The sequence below is a fragment of the Lissotriton vulgaris genome, chromosome 2_1 (assembly GCF_964263255.1).
Source record: "Lissotriton vulgaris chromosome 2_1, aLisVul1.2, whole genome shotgun sequence".
Classification (NCBI taxonomy): domain Eukaryota; kingdom Metazoa; phylum Chordata; class Amphibia; order Caudata; family Salamandridae; genus Lissotriton; species Lissotriton vulgaris.
Window position 1 is genome coordinate 1,366,380,673 of NC_141687.1, and position 18,287 is coordinate 1,366,398,959.

Sequence of the window (18,287 nt, forward strand, 5' to 3'; positions counted from 1 at the left end):
ACCTATCATGTAGTTTCACCATTAAGCCTATGTATAAAACAAACAATAACGGTTAGAAATCGCATTTGTGCAAATATTTAGCATTTGGGCATCACAGATAAAAAAAATTGCTTATTACAAAAAAACTCGCCTCATTTGAACTTTTCTTGCTGCTGATTATTTTTAAAAGTATATGTAAACCTATTTTAAAATTATTCAAATGTTGTTTTTGTTTTTTAGGAAATATTTGAAATCCTGCAACCTTATCTTTCATACTTCCTATGCCCCAGCAAGATTGTCCTTTGTTTCACATTCCAAAATTCCCTCAGTTCTCAATCAGCAAAAACAAAAGTAAACACCAATTTCCATGGTAAATAAGTAACCATTCGTTGGAAAACGTTGCTTGGCATTTGAACTCTGTCATTGAACTGAGTGCAAATGCTACAAGATAACAACAGCACATAAATGCCTCTGTATTGCTCTTTCCCCTTTTGAACTCCAGCAAAATTATCTTGGGGTGCCTGCCCAGCCTTACTTCCAGCGTCCATGTTCACCAACACAATGGTTCCTTAACGAAAGCACATTATGAAATGCAATAGGCATTGGGACATTGTCTGCATTGAATTAATACAAAAAAATGCGTGGTGTGTCATCAAGAGTTATCATTCTCTGTTAGGATTAATAAAGGTTTAATGCCGGAATCCTTTTATCGTGGCGCCTTTCTAGAGCCAGGTACAATAACAGACACATTCAGTTAATGGTCCTCGATTGGGAGACACGATTAGAAAATGGAAATCAGATTCTGTTATTTTTCCACAACATGAAAAACCTTTGCTGTTCATATCCCAACTCTAATCACATTTTCTTCTCTTCTCTGTATTCTATAAATATCCTGTTTCATATCTCTCCGCCTGCTTCCTGGCAGTGCACCAGTTTGACTCCCTCCCAGAAAGGAACATTATTGTTCCAACCTGATTTGGAAAATGATGATTGTTATTGTAGATTCTCATGGACAACTCTTGTGAAAGATTCTTCTGCAGTGGGAGTGGGAGTTTCAGAGACAGTAGTTCAGGGCAACACAGCAGAGGAAGATGGATGTTTGACTTTCGTTTGAGAAAAATACCTGAGATTATGGAGACGTGGAGGCTGTAATGTTAAGATTAACCAGTGAAAAAGTAAATTCTCTGTGGCTCAAACTTCCGTGCTGTTCTTTCACTACCTATAAATACACTGTAGAATTGGTGTTTGAGGTTCCCTGCCTGCAGGATTGCTCAGTAATTTGAACACTTTCCAATGAAACGTGCGATGACCAAAAGGTCAGGTGTTCAAATTCTGGCAAGCCCAAATTATTCTTTCATCCTTTTGTGGTTGGTTAACGACATACCAATAAATTGGATAGTAGGGACAATATGGTCTAATAGATAAGAATTGAGAAACTAATGGACTTCAGCATGGATCTGAAGAGAGTGCAGCCACTCGGCAAAAAGAGCAGGGGCTGCAGAGCACATGCCAATCCTTTGTGTAGGCTGAAGGGCCACCGTGGCATAGAATGTAAGCCAGAGTTGTATTTCTGTTGTACAGAGGGACACATAATGTTGCCCCCCCCCCTTTACTGAGCGTGACTACTTTCAGCTTACATAACTGTGGAGGATTGACAGTGGTGGAAGCTCCTGGTCAGGGCAGGTCTTTTTACCTGGTGTTTGCACAAGTGCAGATGACTTCTGGAATTTGTTGTTTACATTTGTCTGCCAGTCCCCTGGAACTACGTATATGCCATCCATATCCCATGAGGGATATATAAGGCACATACATGTGTTCCTTATGTGTTTATTGTAGGTGGATCATGTGTGCTGTGCTTCACTATAGCATCCTAGGAATCCAATGTAGAGGGGAGGAGAGAGGGGGAAGTCTGCAGATTATGGAGATTCTTTCCTCTAGGCATTATTCCCAACACATTCAGAGGAAGCTGAGTGCCGAAACATGTTCCTCTGTTATGGCTTTGTTTTTGTTCTCCCTGACAGGAAGCTTTCCAGCCTCATTCTTCCATTCTGCTGACACTGGAGGACAACATCTGGTGCTTTACTCTCTGTGAGTTAAACGTCTGTGTGAAGCAATTTCAAGAACTGGACGACATTGTATGATTCCTTGGTTCAGGTATGATGCAGTTAACTCCAGTTAGTATGCCAGGATTTCTCTTTGGCCAGCACCTAGCGTCCCACTGTAGTAGAGCCCGGGAAAAACGTGTGTGCTCCAGACTGGGATTCCAGATTGCCAACTATCCTATGACAAGCTAGGGAACAGAAACCTAGAAGTTCTTTAAGCTGCTAAAAAGAGTTGCCTTCGAAGTACCTTGACGTAAGGCCCCCTCTGAATTCTAAGGAGAAATGACTCCCTAGAATAAGAGGGCCATGAGATGCTGCGTCTAGGGTGTGTTGTAATACCTTAAAGCCCTGGTACTCATACAGCGTGCCACTGAATGACAACACTTGTTCGTCAAGACCTACTTGCATTGGGCACTCCTGAAATACCTTGCCCAGTATATGAGGCACCATAGAAATTTGACAGGCGGCAGCAAAATTACCACAGGAGACAGAATGGCGAGGAAAAATGCTTTGATGACTTGATAACACAAAAACCTCATTATTGAAATGTGTTTTCTGATTTCTACAATAATTAGTACCTCTGATGATTGGTTCTACAACAAACAATAATCACATTGGGTGCTTCTTGACCTCAGTAAAATTAACAGAGTCACCCGGGGTGGCCTCTTTTTCTGTTTTGGTGGTGGGCTTGATTTTTGAGGCTATGGAAAATCCCCCAATTAAGATTTCATCCCACCAACTGTCCCAAGTAGGTCTCTTATTACTTATATCTCCACTGTCTCTCCCCATCTTCCCTGGAGGCATGAGCCTACGTACAATCTCACTGCCAGAGGGCTATGCAGAGGACCACTTTGCCAGGGCAGAGACAAGCACCAGCACTCTCCCATAAAACTGTGTGAGCAAGCGCAAAGCCTAGAGCTGTGCCCTAACCACAGCCGGGTTATTATGACACAATATCATGAACTAAATTATTGTGATAGCGGAATATTATGTCAAGAATCGCCAATACAAATGTACATACTTTGCATTTAAAATACCATAATATCATGTCAAACATTTTGTGGGACAGAATATAGTCAAAAATAGTATGAATATCGACATTTTAAAATTTATAGCGCTACATGTCATTTATTTAAAATACTAAACTAGAAAATATAAATACTTTTCACAAGTAGTATAAAAACGATATACCTATATGTATGTTTCAACAATATAAATACAATAGTACATCTTTTTTTTAAATACATTAAATAAAATATATTAATTTAAAAGTTAAAATGTACTAATAATACATATCTAAAACATTTGTACAATCTAATTTGTAAATTAAAATTAATGTAAAAAATCATTTTAATTGGAGGGGTTCATTTAATATTCCCATTCCAACCTAAGCAAAAACAAGGAACTGTTTGGACTTTGGAGGGGTTTGTTTGCTACTCCCACTCCAACATTAGCAGCAAAGTGTTGGACAATGAATGGGTTAGATTTCGTATTCTTACTTCAATGTAAGCAACAGTGGGGAAAGTGTTAGAGGTTGAAGGGGTATGATTTACTAATCCCACTCCAATGTACACAAAAGAAGGGAACATGTTGGATTTTAAATGAGTTAGATTTATTATAGTCCCACTCCACCCTATAAACAGTGGGGAAAGTGTTGGACATTGGAGTGGTTAGAGTTACTACTCTGATTATATCCTAAACAACAGAAGAGAAAGTGAAGGACTTTGGTGAGTTAGATTTACTATTTCCACTCCAATCTAAAAACACAACAGGGAAAGTGTTGGATGTTGGAAATGTTAGATTTACTATTCCTAGTTCAACCTAAGCAACAGTAGGGAAAGTGCTGGACTTGGAGGGTTACATTTGCTATTCCCACTCCATTCTAAACTACAGTAGGAAAGGTGTTGGACTTTGGAGGAGAGTTGACATGATTGGGTAAAAACTGTAGTTTTTAAACATAAACTTTTCCTCACCAATGATGCACTGACAACACTGTCATGAGCCAGAAAAGTATGTGTTTGTAATGTGGACTTTGTAAATGGCCACTATTGTTAAATGTGCAACATTATTGACTATTAGTACATATGTACATGTGGGAGTGATGCCATTTGATAGGACTGCACTCGAGAGGTCAGTGGGGTGGGAATGGCCTACAGGTGAACCAGGCCCCCTACCCAAAGGTTGGGCCTGACAGATCAGAGCATTGGTTGTTTTTTGGGCTGTTTGTGGACCGATTTTCTTAGCTGGTGGGCTGTGCCAATGCTTGTCTTTGGTTTTTTGGCTATTTGTGGGCTGATTTCATTGGCTGGTGGGCAGGTTTTTATTGTTAATTTTTCTGATATTACCAAACATTTTGTGCTGCAAGCACAAATAGATAAGTCGTCCATACCTTGAAAATCACCTCCTATACAACATGCATTTACATTATAGTTTAAAACCTAATTTGCAAATGTGGCCCACTTTTTAGCTATTAGAATTGGTGTGGGGGTGTCTCTCGGAAAAATGCGCGAGTTCCTAGGGGTTTAGTAGCTCACGACGATTTTCACAGACCGGAAGTAGCTCTCACTACACAAAAGGTTGGAGACCCCTGATCTATAGTGATGCAAATTTAGTAGAATCTGTGGGACAAACAGTTCCCGGGCTAGCAATCCCCCCCTCCACTTTAGTACGGATGAGGTTTAAAAAGCCATTACTTCAACATCCAGAGGAACTGCCCCCGGCCCTGATGGGGTACCAGTGGACCTTTACAAAGCCGATCCCAAAGTCTTGGCCAAGATCTTATCACACGTTTTAATGCAGTCTGCTCCGGGGGCTTCCCCTCATCATAGGCAAAGGTGATTATCATCCCCATTTTAAAAAGGGCTCTTGGGATGACCTGACATGTTATAGACTGATCTAGCTCTTAGATTCCGCTGCTCAAATTATCGGGAAGGCAATATTGGAGCGTCTAACAGTTTGGCTTCATCATTCTAACATTATTTCGGATCTACAGTATGGATTTAGACAGGGGAAAGAGACACTGGACCAATGCCTAAATCTCCATCTAGTGATTGGGAAGTATTCCATTGCCAAGAGGGGCGTTTTACATCTGGTCTTCATGGATCTAACCTATGCTTTTGACTTTTGTAAATAGGTCTAAGCTGTGGCGGATCTTACGCAACATGGGACTCGATGTAGAACTAGTCTCTTTCCTGCATACCGCACACGGAAACGCCAGGGCTGCGGTATGGTATACTGAAGACAGCAGGCTGACAGATTCCTGGGTAGAGAGCAGGGGAGTTCGGCAGGGATGCATTCTGCCCCCTTCCTGTTTACGCTATACATTAACAAATTGAGAGATTCTCTAATATCCACTTGTAAAGATATACCCAGAGCTGGCACTCCTGTACGCTGATGATGAGGTTCTACTGGGTAGAACCCCAATGGGCCTTTAACAACTTTTAAATTGTTTTATATTTTTTATGGATTCACTAGATTTAACCACAAATTTTAAGAAGTCACATGCTATGACCATAGCTTCTCGAAAGGCGGCCATGGACAAATTTTACTGTAAGGTCGCCAAGCTAACCAAAGTGTCCAAGTTCCCATAACTAGGGGAACTTTTTGACAAACAAGGATCGTGGTGTGCGCAACGAACACTTAAAAAGAATGCTTTAGGGGCTACCCTGGATTTTGCTAAATGATTGGGGTCAAATCCCCTTCCCACTCTAATGAAAGTGTACAATGAAAAATGTATTCCCATGGCTACGTATGGGTGTGATATCTGGGGCTACAAGGATGGGAAGGGAATTCAGGGGGCGCAAATAACTTTATGTGTAAACTCCTTGCGGTCCCTACTGCTACCCATGTTTTTAATACACATAAGGAACTGGGGGCGGGTTACATTTCAGATCAGATTGAGGTCGTCCATCTGTTGCGCTGGATGAGAATCTGGGCATGTCCGACCCCAAATGCAAACCAACGTATAATTTCTGACTGCACCGCATTGGAGGGGGCTGTACACATTCCCTGATTGAAATATATAAAGGAACAGACAAGATATCTGGGCTGTCCCGATCTGTTTCTGAGCCCCGGGCACCTGGGCAAGACTGCCATTAGAGTTTTTAAACAGTAGTTCATGGACAGGCGGCAGGGGCTTAGGGAGGAGACAGAATAGCCAAGCTCTCAGTGAGAAGGTTTGTCACATTGAGCTCTGGTCTGCAGATACAACCATATTTATCCTAAGTTAACAAAGCATATCATTGTTTTGTCTTGACCAAATTTCATTTGACCTGGTTCCCTGGTTATTGGCATTTCCCCAAGGTTACTTGAAACCTGGATCACTAAAACCTTGCCTTTGTGACAATATCTCGAGGCAGGACACCCTCCATTTAATGTTCTTTTGCACCTGCTAGAATTTCTTGCACAGGAAACATATTATACCACTACTCAGAGATTCTCAATTCATCCAAGTCAAGCCAGTTTGGTTTTATCTTTAAATGCTATCCTCTCCCAAGGTCTGTTTTGGGGTGGCATGTTTTCTAATAGTGGCCATTAGACATAGGACCAAGTTGTCGCTGCAGTAGCCACCATGCGTCATTAGTCAGTGTAAATATGTTTTCCCAAACTACACAATGTGCATTTAACAAGATAATATGCATGGTCTTCGGTCCATTGCCTAGCACTGTTACACTTTATATGTTGTATTTTTTGTAGGTTTTTATGGGACCACTGAAACAGTATTGTTGGACCCATTGCGACCCATTTTATGTATAAAATGTATTCTGATGAAATGTTCTTTTCTTAAAAACTGTTTGCTTTTATGGCTCTTGGCTGCTGAATAAAGTACTTTTGACTGACTTAACACTAATGAATCAACTACGAATTAATAAACAAAATAAAGAAGTTATCCAAAAAATAATCAATTAAAGAATTATGTAATTTACAAGTAAATATTTCAATGAAATAAAAGTATATTTTAAACAAACTGTCATTTAAATAACTTTCGACCCTATTCCTCTAAAAATTCAACAACTCACAGACAAAAATAAGTCACTAATTTAACTATTAAAAAAGTATGCATTCAAAATACATTAATCTTTAAAACATCAATTATTCAATTAACATAATTATTCAACAATTAAATATTCAATATGCATAAAATGAATTTAAAAATAATTTAGAAATGAAATAACTGCTGATGGAAACCCTCTACAAACTCACCAACCTGCCACTAAATTACAAACTACAATTTAAGGGTAAAGCAAATATGAAAAATTACAGTAATATTATTACCACCTAAGTTTTGTGTAGTAACAAAAATATATTACATTTATTAACCCTTCCTTTGTGAGCCATGGCACTCCGGTGCTCATGACGAGCTGAGCTCGTCATGACCGTTGGAACGCTCGCACGCTGGGCTGATTCCTCTGCTGAGCTGAGCGTTCCATTAAACGGGCACGGTCATGATGAGCTCAGCTCGTCATGAGCACCAGAGAGCCATGGCTCATGACGAACTGAGCTTGTCATGAGCACCGGGGCGCTTTGCGCGCCCCCCGCCCCCCAGCACAGCGGGGGACACAGCCCTGCGGCAAAGGGGTTAAAAAATAATTGCTTCAACTATATCAAAGTAAACAAATTAAATATAATAATATTTTTTTTAAACAATATTACATACAGATAAAAGGATATTAGCTTTTTCATTTTATTACTCTATGTGGTAGCGATGATATTTTTGACATGATAATAATATCACAAGATTTGTTTGATTCAATATTTTAGTCATTCACCCACAGCTGAGCTTAATATGCATTCCGGGAACTACCCATGCACATAACTGATGCAACCAGGACAGTGGAGTATAAGAACCCTTGCAATCATATGGGCAACCACACTAGAGAAATGAGAGGCAAAACTTTGTTGACCACTTTTTTAACAAAGGACTACTGCTCATGTGGAAGTAAAAGGAAATGATACCCTCTGAGGAGTGAGCGCCCCTTAATATGAGTCTTACCCTGACCTTGATGTGTCAACTGGGGTACTTTCAGTATAGTATTAGGCACACAGGAGCAACAATTCATCTAATTATTCCCCATTTTATTTCATATGTAGTTTTCATGTATCGGTAGAGCCAGCGCGCACGCGCTGCCCTGCGATACTTTTTGTAAGGGGCCTAAAAAATCTGACCACATGCTCGTGCGTGTGTTTTGTTTTTGTTCACAGGCTATTGGGCTTTGCGTGTGTCTTTCTAAGAAAGACAGTGCGCAATTGGGCAAAGGTGGGTGCATGCTCCGCCCACGGCCTAATGCTTGCGGTTACCCACACGGGCGCCATCTGTTTTGCAATTATCGTGCCTAGACGCGTGCACGATAATTCAAAACACATGGCTTGCTGTGGCGCAAGCACGCATCTCTCGCGTGCTTGTTATAACTTTAGCTCCACACTACTCTACAGAACGAAGCTGGAAGAGTCACAGCATTGTTTGCATTCCTTACGGGCCACACAACACCCTGTTGCTTCACTCGCCTCTGCCCGCCCGCCCTCCCTGGACATTCCAGCAGCAGGGGAGGAGGCTCTCTGCCCGTGAAGGCTTCTGCTGTCTCCTGGTCCCTTTTTCCAGTGCTTTCAATTGAGAATTCGCAGTGTATGTACCTGCTGTGAGCTCAACCAATGGCAGTGCTTGCCTTAACAATAACATAGCTGTGCTCCTTAGAAATGCCAGCCCCCTCTGCTTGCATTGAAGTCGGGTAGGCGCTGTGCAGCCGCCGTCTCCTGATACTTACTCCCCAGAATATATGGCACTGTCTGTCCCATTGAAGCTATAACAGCAGTGGTGGCTTTAAAGCGTCAGTACTTGTTTCACATTCCATCCAATTCCACCCTTCCTGCCCTTTCATCTTCCCCTGTATATTTACTTTTGCGGATTCCTGAACTAACCTTGTTCTATTTATCGCCAACAAAATACACTTTCGACTGATGTCTGATCTGCTAGTTTTTCTTTGCACCTTTAGAAAGATAGCTTTTATGTTGTAAGTCTTTTTTTCCTCCATGATTGACGGTATTTTCTACTACCCTTACTTTTAACACATGGCCCTACCTATTCCCTGTCAGTGCACCCCCCTGTGCATATTTATATTTGCATTCATATAGCGCTTAACCTTACTATTCAACTTAGGCAAAGGGCACGTTGCATTTCAGTTCAGACGCTAACTAGGGTGCCACTAGCAAAGTGAGGCAGAAAAAGCAACACAGATTGCCCATGTGGCCTTTGTGAGTGCCACTGTGGTGCTTGCTGCAGTCCTGTTTTTAGGTGTGCTGCTTTTATGTTATGATTTGGTATTTTGAGCTGCTTCATGTGAAGTTACAGTGGTCACATCACTGGATTTTCTGCAGATCTCATCACCGGCCAACCAAATATGCAACTAAATGGCTACTGGAGTACTAGCAATCTAACGGAAACCAGCTAGGCAACAAATGGGTACTAAATGAGAAATGATGTATACTAGTGTATTATCCACCTCCAGACTCAGACAAAGCCTAAACCCACAAAATGAAGGCACATTCCTTGGCCATATTAAGCTTGTGCTTGCAGCATAGTGATGCAAGGGAAGGCTTCAATAGCATGAGACCCCAAGCCTGTCCACCCATGTATTGTTTTTTCCAGTTTAACCCCTGGCTCTCCTGCTCCCGCCAGTGCCTAAAAAAGGGCTCCAAGACCACTCTGGGTCGAGTCTACTCTATATAAAACTGGAAGAAAAGCTTTGTGTGTGTTTGAGGACATGCCCCCAGGGAGCTCCAAGTCCTGGCAAATCAAGCAAAAGCTTATTGCTCCAACTGGGTATGTCTGTACCTTCCATGAAGTGTGGGGTTGACAGAACACAGAAGCGAATATGCACATAACAAACATCGGATCCGATGCCTTCTAGCTGTTAATCAAGGTATCAATACATTTCTGACAAAACAATCATTATTACTAATGTGCTTGCATATTCATTTATTTGATGTTTTCTTGACAGCATTTGAATTGTCTCCCACCATTGATTTACCCCAAACTTTAATATCCTAAATGACTAGTGTAATAGATGATGTGCTGCCTGGCTAAAAACCTATAAGGTCCCAAAGGCGAGACCTATTGGCTATGCCAATGCTTGTCAATTGTGTGCTACAGGGTAGACTTGATCCTCAGTTTTGACACCAATGGTTAAAGCCTCTTATTGATCCAATTTGAGCCCAGAATCCCCTGATTGCTCTGGGTCTGCTGATAAATTCCCCACAACGAGTGAGTCTATCTATGCATGAATGAGTGAGTTACTGAGTACATGGATTATCAATGGGCAACTGCTGCATTCTCGTACACGAACAAAGCTGTGTCACTGCAGAACAACGTGGAAGATTACCGAACTAAAATAAAAAAACAAACAGACAGACATATAAGGGGCAAATAAAAAGTCAGTGACACTGACTGTGGATATAGAGTCAGATCTGTAAACCAGCGTTAAAAGATCTGTAATAAAGCTAATCTTGTTTCTTTTCAAATGAAAAAAAACTTTCTTCTCACTGTGCTGAACATGAAGAAACACGCAGACACTAACAGGCACATGCATCAAGCGATTTGGGAATCGCAAACGGTGCGAATCGCAAAAATCGGCCGTTTGCGATTCCCAAATCACTATTTGGGATGCATCAACTTAAAAGTCAATCATTCAATCAATCATTGACACTTATAAAGCGCGCTACATACCCGTGGGGTCTCAAGGCGCTGGGGGGGGGGGGGGGGGTGGGGGGGCGGGGGTGCCGCTACTGCTCGAACAGCCAGGTCTTCAGCTTCTTCCTGAAGGAGAGGTGGTCTTGGGTCAGGCGCAGGTCGGTCGGGAGGGAGTTCCAGGTCTTGGCGGCCAGGTAGGAGAAGGACCTTCCTCCTGTAGTCGCTCTTCGGATGCGGGGGACGGCGGCGAGGGCGTGGTTGGCTGATCGGAGGTGGCGTTTGGGAGCGTAGAAGTTGACTCGGCTGTTGAGGTAGCTCGGGCCTTGGTCGTGTAGGGCTTTGTGTGCGTGGGTGAGGAGGCGGAAGGTGATTCTTTTGTTGACGGGGAGAATAAATCGGAGAAAAAAAAGTGAATAAATCGCTATTTTAGCGATTTTTTCAAGTGCGATTGCTTTTAAGGAATCGCAAATTTGCGATTCCTCAAAAGCAATGCATGAAACTAAAAAAAATTGCGAATTCGCAATTAGAGAGAAAAAATTACCATGAGGTTGGACCTCATGGTAATTTTGCGAAATGTTACAAAAATGCAATTTTTTGCATTTTTTTAACTTTCATGTTGTGCACACACATGCCCTTAGGGCATGTGTGTACACAACATATGTGCATTGTTTGATTTCAGGGGTGCAACAGGGTGTCCTTTGGACACCCCTGCACCCTTGAAATCGCAATCTCAATTTGCGATTAGCTAATTGCGAATCGCAAATTGAGATTGTCTTCCCATTCATTCCTATGGGCCTCTAGGCCCATAGGAATGAATGGGAAGGGATTCCTTAATTGCGATTCGCAAAATGTTAATCGCAATTAAGGAATTCTAAGAAATCGCAATTTATTTAGCGATTTCTTGATGCATAGGCATTTGCAATTCCTTAATTGCGATTCCTTAAAAATCGCAATTAAGGAATCGCAAATGCCGAGTTTGATGCATGTACCTGTTCGTCAGCGTTTTTGATACAAAATAACACTTTTAAAAAAGCGTAAGTCTTGCTACATGCAAACTATGAGATGAAAGAAAATGCTACTAAATACCAAGCAGCCTGCAATATAAGTAAACCAAAAAAAAATATATTCACAATATGGCTGGACACTGCCAGCACCAAAGAGTTATTTGCACAATAGACAGTCCATCCTCGATAATGATTTACAGCCTGATTCATGAAAGACACGTTGTGCGAGTCTTTAATAGCGATTCATAAGGAATCGCTATTACAGGCTCGCAAAACGGGATTCATGTAGGAATCTAAAAAAAATGCGATTCCTACATATTCCTTATTTGCGATTAGCAAATTGCTAATCGCAAATAAGTAATAACTCCCCATTCATTCCTAGGGGCCAAAAGGCCCATAGGAATGAATGGGGAGTATTCCTTATTTGCGATTAGCAATTAGCTAATCGCAAATAAGATAGCGATTTGAAGGGTGCCAGGGGTGTCCAAAGGACACCCTGTAGCACCCCTTACATGCAAATTGAAACAGGTGTTGCGCACACACATGTCCAAAGGACATGTGTGTGTGCAACATGCAACTTAGAAAAATGCTTTTAAAAGCATTTTTCTAAGTTTTCGCTATTTACCACGAGGTTTGACCTAGCGGTAAATAGCGGGCCGAAATTGCGAATTCGCAATTTTGAAATGGATGATGAATTGCATTTAAGGAATCTCAAATAGAGATTCCTTAAATGTAATTCCTCGCAAAATAGCAAAATCGCTATTACCGATTTTTGCATTTGGGATGATGAATCCCAAATGCAAAAATAGCGTTCGCAAAGGGCCAGATTCTGAGAATCTGGCCCTTTGCGAGCCGATTTCGGCTTGATGAATCAGGCTGTTAGTTCCTTTCCTTCTTCATTTAAAATATACAAATGAAATACTCTAAAAACAAGTTTCAGCAATACTGCTGAACACCAGCTAGTAACAATTCTGTCATACTACCGTCGTTCTAATGCAGTAATGCTTACAGGTGAGAAACAAATTGAAAGTACTCTTAACATAATAGTGATGGCTGCTGGAGTATTCTTTGGCCATGTTAACCATTATTATACAGACTGTGCAGTTTCTGATGTATTAAACCTCACTCCCATACTTTGAGGTCCTAGGCAACGATTCAAAAGTAGTCTAATCATCATCTGGAAGCTTATATTTTTTGTATCTTTTCTGAATGGCATTTAAGGCTTTCTCATGCTACAATAATCTAGCTGTTTTGAGTTCTACCTTCGTCCTTGTCTGCAAAAGTCTATACAAACACTGGGGCTTATTTACAAGCCCAGTGCACTGCTGAAATGCCTCTTTTTATGATGATCAGGCGATGCACTGGGCTTACCCATATCTACAATGCCACATAAAGCCACCCTGCGGGACATGTCATGGCCTCGTAGACATGGTGTGTTGTAACACAGCATAAGTCACTGCGTTGCCTCACACTGCGATGGGGTGCTGTACCATGGGTGGGTGATTCCCATAACACCCGTGGCATTTGACGCATTCATAGATTAACAACATGCTGTAAAAGTGGGAATGCATCAAAAGCCTACGCCTCCCCAGGGGTGGTATACGAATTGTTTTTGTGGAGAAATGTGCCCCTTCCTCCACAAAAACAACCTGATTTCAACACTGACACCCTTGTACCATTGTGCAAGGGTCCCTGCAATGGAGCATGCAGACATTTGTACGCTAGTGCTGTGAAAGAGGACAGGAATTCCCTTTACATAGATACAGCACATTCCTGTCCTTTTTTTGATGTGGAGCAGCGCAGCAGGAAGGCTTGCGGCGCTGCCCTACACCAAAATACTGCATATGAAGGCCTCCATGTTTTCAGACAGGGGTTAATCTTAGATGCTCACTGTCATCAAATGGGGGACCCTTGTCGCCCTATTTGGGTCAAGTCACTCTGTTTATATTTTTGCTTAATAAGCATGCTCAGACTTCAAGCAGGCATGCCAGCAGATTCTTCATCAACACAGGTTGCAAACCACGACCAAGTAATGACATTTTCTACGGCATCCTTTGAAATTCAGTCACATTACTGGCAGGTATGATCCCATTTACAGGTGCCGAGATCCACACTACGAGTTTCATTCAGGGGATTGGAATATGGGTGTTCTTAAGCATTTCAAGGTCAGGTTGGCTGACCTTGAAATCAATTTCCAAGGCAGGAAGGCAAAATAATCACCTCCAGATATATTGTGGCTTAGGAAATATATGTTTCCAAAGAGAAAATCTTTGTTCTTAAAAATAAAATGGACGTTTGAACAAGAGATCTAATTGTGTGATTTCTTTGTTATAGAGAACTCCGCACAGTGGGAATGGGATCCCAATAGGAATATCTCATGACCTTCTTATGAATTCATATAAAAATCTGCATTTGGATCAGCTTTGCAAGAGGATGTTTGGGACATTTTGTGAATTCCAGAAACTCGAAATTTGATGTTGATGTAGCTTTACATACTTTCTTTGCAATTTGGTCTCATTTTGTGTTCACTGCAGTTTAAAAATCTCAATCTTTCTTTTTACTGGTCATTGACAATGATCAGGCATCTGCACACCAGATTTCCTCATTGCTCAAGAAGGTAGGCCGCCTTAGACAGCATGTACTGCCCAATAAAGGCAGTGGAACTGCAGCCTCGTTCTTCTAGATAGTCACAGAACTCATCAGTAAGTTTCAATACCCATAACAATATACTTTGGAGGATACATAATCCCATAAACAAGAAATGGGAGCATGCGATTTCTGTATGAAATCCTGTCTCTCACATCTTTATTATAGTATTGTTGTTATATCTATAGTCACCTCCAGCAAGAGCTGCTTCATTGTAAAAAGTTATTGGAGTTGATTTGTGTAGACATATTGGTGCACAGCAGAGCCAGCAGATATTGTGAGAGTAGGTTAAGGGGCAGGATGACAACCACTATATAATGTGGAAATGAGAACTCATTTTTGCAGATTTTCTGAACTGTTTTCCCCAAATTAACTGTGCTTAGCAGAAGCTAGCCATTTATAGCAACATGTTTATTAGTTTCACATGTATAGCTCACCACAGGAAACCAGGACTCTCTCTGCGTGCTACCACACATTATGGTCTGTAGTTGTGTTTGAAACTCACATCAAATCAAATCTAAAATGTTTTGTAACTAAGCACTAGTTGTATATTGCGGTTTCTAATTTCTCATCATATTTATTCTATATAGAAGGAGGATGGGAGCACACTGCCTTTTAGCACAGGACTCAAATTGCCTCAATGCATCATGGTAAATGCAGTATTTGATAATACTTCAGTAGCAGTCTTTAATTTTTCACCCTTTCTGGTGCAGTCTGTGCTATGTAACTCTAGACACACGTTTCTGGATTTATTCCTGAATCAGTAGAGAGCAATAAGACAACTTGGGGGAGCTGGCAATACTGCCCAAAGTCTTCTAAGGTATCTGTCCGACTCTCTGCGGCCAGGTTCATCAACAGGATTGTCAGCTCAGTAACTCAAGAGACCCTTTTCAAACAAAAGGTGGGTGGGAGCACACTGGCTCACATCCCAGCACTCATTTTGGCCCAATGCATCATGGTAAATGCAGTGCATGATCACACCTACTTCAGTAGTAGTCTTTCTTGTTTACCCTTGTTGGTGCAGCCTGTGCTGTGTAACTCTAGACATGTGTTTCTGTTTTCATTCTTTCATCAGTAGAGAGCAACAAGTCGTTTTGGGGGGATGAAAATGCTGCCCAAAGTTTTCTCGGTCTCTCTGCCACTCACTGGGTGCAGGTTCATCAACACAAGCTTGTTAGCTCAGTAGCTCAAGGGACTCTTTTCAAACAGAAGGAGGGTGGGAGCACACTGCCCCACATCCCAGCACTCAATTTGCCCGAATGCATCATGGCAAATGCAGCGCATGATAAGACTTACTTCAGTAGTAGTCTTTAATTTTCTAAAAATTGTTGGAATAGCCTGGAATGTGAGGCAATGGGCTCCCACCCTCCTTCTGTTTGAAAAGACTCCTTTGAGATACTGAGCTGACAAATTTGTGTTGATGCACCCAAGCCCAGTGAGTCATTAGGGATTTGTGTTACGCAAGTATGGAGCAGCAATGTGGAACAAAGTTAGAAACATGTCATCTGTCATATCTTATATTCCACTTGCCCTTGCTTACGGTACGCAGCCATTTTTGCTACTTAATATCCAGCCACACCAGAGTTTTCTCTTTTTGATGTTTAGCCTTAGCATCTTACTACCTGTACGGCGGGCCTCAGGGCTGCCATACCCGCAATGGTGGTCACATCATCGCCACTAGTGCAGATCACCCACAGTATTCTAAGTGTGGCATTCGAATCGCCACAAGACTGCTAGCTCCACCGGGATCAAGGAGCTCTTTGCATAGGCGATATGAAACCAGCCACAATATGCTGGTGGTGCTGATGCCGGCACTGCAGAGCATATTACAAGTTGACTTTTCACTGCCCTTTTCAAGGCGGTGACCATTCCAAAAAAAGGGTGGAAGAGAGTCACCTAAGGTGGCCCAAGCAGGCCCCCCATGCCACTTATGGTCCTTGGGGTGCCTGCGGGGGAGGGCACATGTTGTGCCCCCTGAAATTTCACCCCCATTCCTGCACAGTGTGGCAGGCAAGCCACACCACGCAGAAACGTGCTGCATGCCCTGTCACTGTGGTGGTCTCCTGTTAAGGCTCTCCTATGAGCCTGAAACAGCTGCCGCATTGAGACTGCTGCAGTACCCCCGTATTCCCTGGATTGCACTCCAATTCCCTAATTCATCAGGTAGGGGGGTGCACGAAAGGCTTGGCAGTCCTCCTGTTGGCACAGCAGTAGCTGACTGAAAAGGAAGACTGACAAACTCTTAATAGGGCCACTAATGTATTCCACTGGATGGTGGCATTCCCCTACTGTACTAATTGGGAGCGTAACTTTGAGCCCTGCCCCTGTGACTCGATTTCTCCACAAAACACTTTACATGGTATGTTCGTTTGTAGATTTTACTCAAAACTCAGATCATGTACTTTTAAAGCTCTTTTGAACACATTCTCCTTAATACATTGCATGCAGGCACTTTATTTCCTTCAATGCTTATCATCTGATGAAAATATCACAACTCTTTATACCTGTCTCAGATTGGTAACAAAGATTAGAAGGTCCCAGTGTGGAAGTTACCCCTCGGTGCCTCAATGACCAAGGACACATATTAATATAATGTTGCAGCTCTGTGTTGGTCACTATGAGGATTTTCCCCTCCTTTGCTATGTCCATATTGCAGTGCCTTAGAGTAGGGCTTTTGCACAGAGGTGGGCTGATCTTCAATACGCACTTTATAATATTATTAATGTCTTTAGACTTGCACACTGACAAGTGAGGATTGTTTAAGAGTCTTATTTAATTCCAGCATTGCACTCCCAGCACCTTGGTAAGTTGACCCTTCATTGCCATTGTAGCCTTTCTAACATCTTAAGGCTGTCGCCCCTTGTTTTTGTTTCTATATCATGGGGAATATGGTTTTAGAATCCAGTGAAGTGGTCTCCATATTAAGCCCACTAATTTAGCACACCTTAAGCATTTAGAAGTGACAATTATGTTGGTAGGAGAGTGTAGCAGACTCTTAGTTGAGTTTTATTTTCTCAACCTATTCCCTTCTTAACTAAATTCCAATATGTAATGTTGTTATTAGGATGTCATGGATCGGGGAATGTCAAGGACTGTTAGTGCATTCTTATCAATTGTTTTTATTATGTACTGCCAAAGACATGTTTGGATATTAATCGTATTGTAATGTATTTTCTTTTATTGCACTTTTATGATCTATTTACTGCGATTGAATAAAGTGTATTCTGATTCTGACTTGTTGCTCTGTACTGATGAAGGAAGGATTACAGAAATACGTGCCTAGAGTTACACTGCATAGGCTGCACCAACAATGGTGAAAAATGAAAGAATGCTACTGACGTAAGTGTTATAATGCACTGCTTCTTCATGATTCATTGGGGCAAACTGAGTGCTGGGCTGATGAGCTTGTGTTGATGCACCTGCACCCAGTGAGTGGTAGAGAGACCCGAGGAGACTTTAGGCCGCATGTCTAGCACCCCCAAATGACTTACTGCTCTCTACTAATGAAGGAGTGAATCCAGAAACGTGACCAGAGATGAACAGCACAGGTTGTTCCAACAAGGATGGAAAATGAAAGACTACTACTGAAGTAAGTGTTCTTGTGCACCGAATTTTCCATGGTGCATTAAATAAACGTAAATGCCGGCATTTGTAAAGCGCAGAGCTACCTCCAACGGAAGTGTCCCGGTGCTGTCCGTATACCACTTAGGAACCCTTCCTGGTTTTTCCCTGTGCAATGTCCACTCCTGGGCACCCCTAAGGTGAAGCCAGGAATCCTAGCGCTGTTGGGGCCGTTGTGGAGATTAAGCAAGCTATTGCCCAGAGTTGCAGAGTGGGACCCATGATTTGAATAGGCACTGAGGCGAGAATTAT